Source organism: Rutidosis leptorrhynchoides, chromosome 8 (genome assembly GCF_046630445.1).
Source record: "Rutidosis leptorrhynchoides isolate AG116_Rl617_1_P2 chromosome 8, CSIRO_AGI_Rlap_v1, whole genome shotgun sequence".
NCBI classification, from domain to species: domain Eukaryota; kingdom Viridiplantae; phylum Streptophyta; class Magnoliopsida; order Asterales; family Asteraceae; genus Rutidosis; species Rutidosis leptorrhynchoides.
The window spans coordinates 21,595,078-21,601,767 of NC_092340.1; the positions used below are offsets into that span (position 1 = coordinate 21,595,078).

Here is a 6,690-nt window from a genome sequence, read left to right on the forward strand (position 1 = left end):
AAAGTGGTTAGGTTAATTTGATTAAACTGATTAACGACTACTTATAAAACGGTTAATTAATTTGGTCAATCATTTATTGAAAAAAATTATTAATTTAATAAGTTTGTGCCTATACTACACAAAATGACATTTTCATATAAGAATTTTCCTACATTTCTAGTGAAAAATAAAAGTTGATCAATGTCGTTTTTACACTATAAATTAATGCAAGAAACCACTAATTACTGGACAAAGCATAAATTCATGTAATGTTCTTAAAATGTAGAATTTTCTTCGGATTTCTTAATCCGTCCAAACTAAAAAGTGAGAATAATGTTACACATTGATCTACAAGGTTTACTGTTTTAACAACTTGACCATTTTCCATAAAAGCGATCACAGATAAATATATAAAATACTAACTGGTGTAGGTGCGGTTACCTTTTATTATCATATTCGACCCACAATTTCGTCTAATTCAAAAGTGTTAATCAAACCCGCAGTTATTCATTCGGTTCGGTTAATTCGATGCGAATTTTTCGATTAATATTGTTACAGTTCAGTTAATGCGGTTTTATGCTCACCCCTATTTCACACATTTAAAAATAACTGTCACTACTTGAAGTTTTAATTTTCAATTTTAATTTTAAATATTATTATTATTAAATATATTTATATGAGTACAATATTTCATAAAAAATATATTAATCAAAATACCTTTAACTTTTAGTTCATTTATATAAATTTCATTAAATACTATATGATGTTTACAAAAATATTTAGAGACGAATTTAATTAAAAAAGGACTTTTAAAAGTCAAAATAAGATAGTTATTTTGAGATGGAGGGAGTACAATTTTTAATATTTAAGAAAGAATTAAAGTATTTAATAATTATATATCCAATGGTAGAGAGACAATTTCTCTACTTTTGAATCGAGTAATAGGTTCCCTTTACTTTAGTTCTCGAGTTTTATAGAGAAAGGAATGAAAATGCAATTAAGAGAAGTGAAAGTGAATTAAGTGAAATTATTTGATTCAGAAAAAAAGATTTGAAGAAAAATTATTAAATCAAAATCATCGTTTCTCTTCCTTTCATTTTCTTCTCTCGGAACTCGAGAACACAAAAAAAATTAAGTTTCATTTCATTTCCTTTTATATTAGAACTCTGAAACAAAATCTTTGAATATGAGGATTAGTTGTCTACGTATCACCTCCATACTCAATAATCAAAAGATGAAGTTATACATCAAACTCCCGAATTAATAAACTTAAGAATGAATATACTATGTATCAAACAACTAGAGAACCCTGATTAGAACATAGACAAGATTGGATTGTTATACTAAATTATTTGTAACAAGAGTTGTGGAGAGTGATGCTGTGAACGAAGGCTATAACTTTATAGAAACCATGAATATAACACAAATAAATGTAATGCGGAATAAGAGATCGATGTCTTAAACAATAAGAATAATAAATTGTGAACACAAAATAAACAAAACCTCGCGTCTGTTTATAGCTCACGAAAGAGATAAAGCCTCTAAGGCAATTAACAACTTTTACTTTCTTTATTAAACTCCAAAACTAATTATATATTCATTTATCATCACTATATATAATTATATATAGTTGCTAGATAACAAGATAAACTAAAACTAAATAACTAACATCAAGAAAGTAGGAACCGACTACTTTCTTTGATAATAGATAAACATAGAATAATTAAACATAAAAATATTAACTTTTGGATAAACATGAAACTTTAAAACTCCGAGTATGTTTGCAATTTAAACGAAAGCTTTATTTGACCACCATATTACCCAATTCCCCTTCGCATGCTCTTTGGCCCAAATACTATCAAATACTTGGCCCGATTTTTTGATGGATTTGGGTCGATTGTTGGACTTGGACTTTTACAATCAACACATAATTCTGCATCATTCTCCACTTCTTTAAAATGACTTGTCCTAGAGTCTACATCATCCCTACTATTTATGACACAAAAATCACCACTATTGTTTACACACAAATCAGCAACATTAAAAGTGACTAAACCATTATAATGACCCGAGAGTTTATTATATGCATGGTCGTTAATTTCTATCACATGAAAAGGACCATAAGCCATTTCATCTTCACCATCACAGGTGACTGTTGACCCCAATGTCACTAATATAATAGCCCGGTCTCTTGTGCTTCTTCTTCATCATCTGTATCATAGACGGGTTCTTCATCCTCACCATCTGTATCATATATAGGTTCGGAATATTGATCCACAACAGGTTTAGGAACGTATTCCAGATTAAAAATTTGTTCAACCTTCATACCAATGGTCGGTAAGGGATCATCCGCTCGGCGTATCGGTGAATGGATTCATACTTTCCCACTGGTTCTCTATTTGATACGAAGCATAGCTTGCATCATATTTATGATGTCGGCCCAACTCTAATTCTGATATCCTTCGCTGCAAACGCTCGATCTCAGCATCACGAGGATCACTATCACTGCTTCTCTCGGCGAATCTGTGACTCGTTCGACTGTAATACTGACCACTCTGTTGTCGTTTAGCCATGCCTGAAATCTGATACCATGTAATGCGAAATAAGGGATCGATGGCTTAAACAATAAAATAATAAATTGTGAACTCAAAATAAACTAAACCTCGCGTCTGTTTATAGCTCACGAAAGAGACAAAGCCTCTAAGGCAATTAACAACTTTTACTTTCTTTATTAAACTCCAAAACTAAAAATATATTCATTCATCATCACTATATATATATTGGCTAGATAACAAGATAAACTAAAACTAAATAACTATCATCAAAAAAGTAGGAACCGACTACTTTCTTTGATAATAGATAAACATAGAATAATTAAACATAAAAATAAAAATATTAACTTTTGATAAACATGAAACTTTAAAACTCTTAGTATGTTTGCAATTTAAACAGAAGCTTTATTTGACCACCATATTACCCAATTCCCCTTCGCATGCTCTTCGGCACAAATACTATCAAATACTTGGCCCGATTTTTTAATGGATTTGGGCCGATTGTTGGACTTGGACTTTTACAATCAACACATAATTCTGCATCAAAATGGTTATCATATTAAATTAAACTAGTTTAATACCCGCAATCTTGCGTGTTTGAACCGGAAACTATTTGGAATTTTTATTATGATAAAATATAGAGACAAGTAATTTCCAACTCTTAATATGACCTAAATTAAATGTGTCAATCGTGCACAATTAGTTCTAATGACCCATTGAATTAACACAAAATAATTATACATATAATCATTTGGCAAAGTTGGGTTCACCGTTCAATTTATCTAGATAAGTAATTTCACTTTTTTTATTTTTTTAACTACACTTATTTGAATTTAAAATTATAATGTCTTAGTACTCACTTAATAGGGAGCCTGGGTTTGACACTTCCACTCCTTCGCCAACATCATTTTATTTTTGTATCAAAATAGACTCCGGCCCGATAGTAGCAACAATGGGCCTCTATGTGCTTCGGCCATAACAGAAGCAATCGTTATATAGACAGCGTCCCTGTTAACCAAATCAGCAATGCAAGTAATTTATGTTAGCAATTTGTTAGGTTTATTCCAATTATACTATAGTTGTTTGGGTTTTTTTTTTTTTTTTACTTGTCGAGCTTTTAGTTTTGCTGTTAAAATAGGAACGAATCAGTGATTTTTACTTAGGTACACTTAAAACAAAAGATAATTTGGTAGGTTACAGATTGATAAATACACACTTATATTAGAATAGGAACAATTAAGGTGGTTAGCGCGCTCCGGTACATAAAAAGGGTGAACTGTGTGATCGCACTACTATCTTTTGATAGCATATCTTGTCATATCTATTACTAAACATGCAGTTTATACATAGGATCGTGTCACCAAAACTGTACAACAAACGTTCCCTAATTATGGTGCCTTATTTGCGTGTGTCATTCAGGTCTTCATTCCTTTTTATTTTTCGATGAGCTGCACTCATGCGTTGACGAAAACTGAAATCAGGGAAATCCTCAAGCGCTGCAGTTGTAACAGAACATTAGGGCCACCTTCCATTGTAGCTGCTAGTGAAAACTAAAATCAAAAACAAAAAAATTATTCAACGTTACGTAAGTACAATTGAGACTTGTATTGTAGTAAAAGTATAATCAATACTTTCACCCATTTATAATATTTTTCTCTCATACACTTCATTTAAAGAAAAATTCTACAAACTCTTTTGTCATTGTTTTCAAAAATCTCAGTTTACACACACACCAAAACACCACCACTGCACCCAATACATCTATGACACTGGAAACACACACACCTTTACAAAGTATTAAAATCATTACTACCCATCTCCTCCTTATATCTTCCTATTCAACCCAAAATATCCATATGAACTGACATATCACTCTTAAAAAGGCATTGAAAATCTTAGGGGACCCGTAATTGTTGCTGAAAGTTTAACGTCTATCTAGACCCACAAAAAAAATGCCAGATCTTGTTTAGATGGAAAGTTAAAAGTAGTGAAACCTGAGTTCAACTTCTTTGGCATCATGGCATGTTGCAGCTGATGAAATCATTCTCACTTCTCAAACACTTAGTAGTGCGGATTGTAACCGTAGATATAGTACCAATACAGATTGATTCGCAACACCTCAGCTGCCTTTGTCTCCTTGTTTTCGAGTTTTCTCTCGACCAGACCAACATTCACCAAGTCAGTGAACCACACACTTTTTCTTAACAAAGTCGTCAACTCAAATGTAAAGACTGTAATCACTAAAGAAGAACAGAATTTAATAAACTAACACAAAGAAATAAAATCAGGAATATCAAAGATGTCATGGTTAGTAATAAGTTTAAATGTTTTACTTACATATAATATGAGTCGCCTCACAAATACATAGATGTTGGTGAATCACTGACTCATACCACTCATCAGATCGTTAGCTTCAATTAACTTTAAATTAACCAAAATTATAGGACCAATTATAAGTGACCTAAACCAAGGTAGAAAAAATTCGATTACATTCCTCACCTAATTTTAAAACTTTAACTTAGACCCGATGACTTATATGTAAGAAGGTTAAATCTCTTGATCAAAAGCTTCTTTAGAAACATTCAAAACTTCGTAGAAATATTTATGATTTACAACTACTGCATCAGTAGCAGCAGATGATAACCAATGAAGTTATTATCAACATAAAATGTTAGAAGTAAAAACTTACATTGGATAGCAGCAAGTTTATAATGGTCTTCTTTATCATGATCATCATCTTCAACCTAACTAAATAAAAAACCCAAATGTTCTATTGCAACTTTCAATATAATTAACGGACAAAGTTTCGGAATTTTAATGAAACATAACTACAGTTTGGCTATGCTAGATGTATCTTGCATAGACCTTATATAATGAACATTAAAAACAACTAAAATGAGTAACACAGACCTTATATTAGCTTCTACATAAACCATCTGAACATTACAAAAAAAACATCATTTATCAAACTCAGTCTTCCTGGTGAAAATATGAAAATAAAAAATATACAGTAAAAAAATGTCAACTTGGTTTATTAGAATGAATTAAAAGGACAATTTAATAGAGAAACAAACTTAACCTGATTCAGCAATCAATAATATTAAAAGACAAACAAACTTAACTTGATTCAGCAATCAATAATATTAGGGAACCAAGATGCACTGATGGATGAAGCTTATTCTGATAAAACAATAACTCAGAAGTCAGAAGGATACCTGCCAAAATATCATCAAACCAAATCAAATCACATCCATTATGAAAATTGTAACCAACAACAACAAATAGAGTTCATAACAATATAACTAACTATATATGATATTCTTAAACGCTTACTTCTAATTACAGCAAAGTCCACAACCGATATCACTTTTATAAACATACATAACATTCAGCAACATATGTTTGAATCAACTAACACCCAAATTTCAGAATGAAACACACTTTAAGATTCATGGTACACATATAATAAAAACTACAGATATAATAAACACTTGAACATGATATATAACTCAAAATAAAGATTACAAAAAACAGAAAGCGTAATACGGAGTCATAAATAGATAACCATCTAATAAATTTAAGATTACAAAAAAAAAAAGAAAAAAGTATAGAAATCAAACCTCAAACATGAAGATTCATGAAGCATTAAAGGAAGATGAATCCTTCGTTATTGTATGGAATACTAAAATACTGATTCATCATAACCTAATGTGCTCAAAACAGGATGTATCGAACCATAACTTCATAAAGTGATGGAACGTGAATTATGGTTGTTGGAAGCTTCGACGAGCCCAACACACCACTATAGAGGATCTAGACTATACTAGACTCACTACACCAACACTTTGACGTTGGTTAGCCTTTAATTTTATAAATCCATATTATTCTAAATTTGCATTGTATTTTAACACTCCCCCTCAATGCAAATTTTCTTCCAACGATGTCTTGCAGACCATTCCAAGTGCTTCTCTGAATTTTTCAAACTTTGATTTACTTAGGCTCTTGGTGAATATATCTGCAACCTGTTCATCTGTCTTTGTTGGCACCATCTTGATTTTTCCTTCAAGGACCTTCTCACGAACATAGTGATAGTGCACTTCTATATGTTTTGTTCTTGCATGAAAGACTGGATTTTCTGCTAGTCGTATAGCTGATAGGT

At 31.2% G+C, this 6,690-nt stretch overlaps 1 long non-coding RNA gene across 1 annotated transcript; it reads right to left on the minus strand.

Moving 5' to 3' along the window:
• Window positions 1-3,748: 3,748 nt before the first annotated feature.
• Window positions 3,749-6,293, minus strand: LOC139862535 (uncharacterized). The gene is made up of 5 exons (XR_011764219.1): window positions 6,152-6,293; window positions 5,654-5,746; window positions 5,221-5,275; window positions 4,526-4,992; window positions 3,749-4,081 (listed from the first exon to the last, which is right to left on the minus strand). It is a non-coding gene; the product is annotated as an uncharacterized lncRNA (long non-coding RNA).
• Window positions 6,294-6,690: the final 397 nt, after the last annotated feature.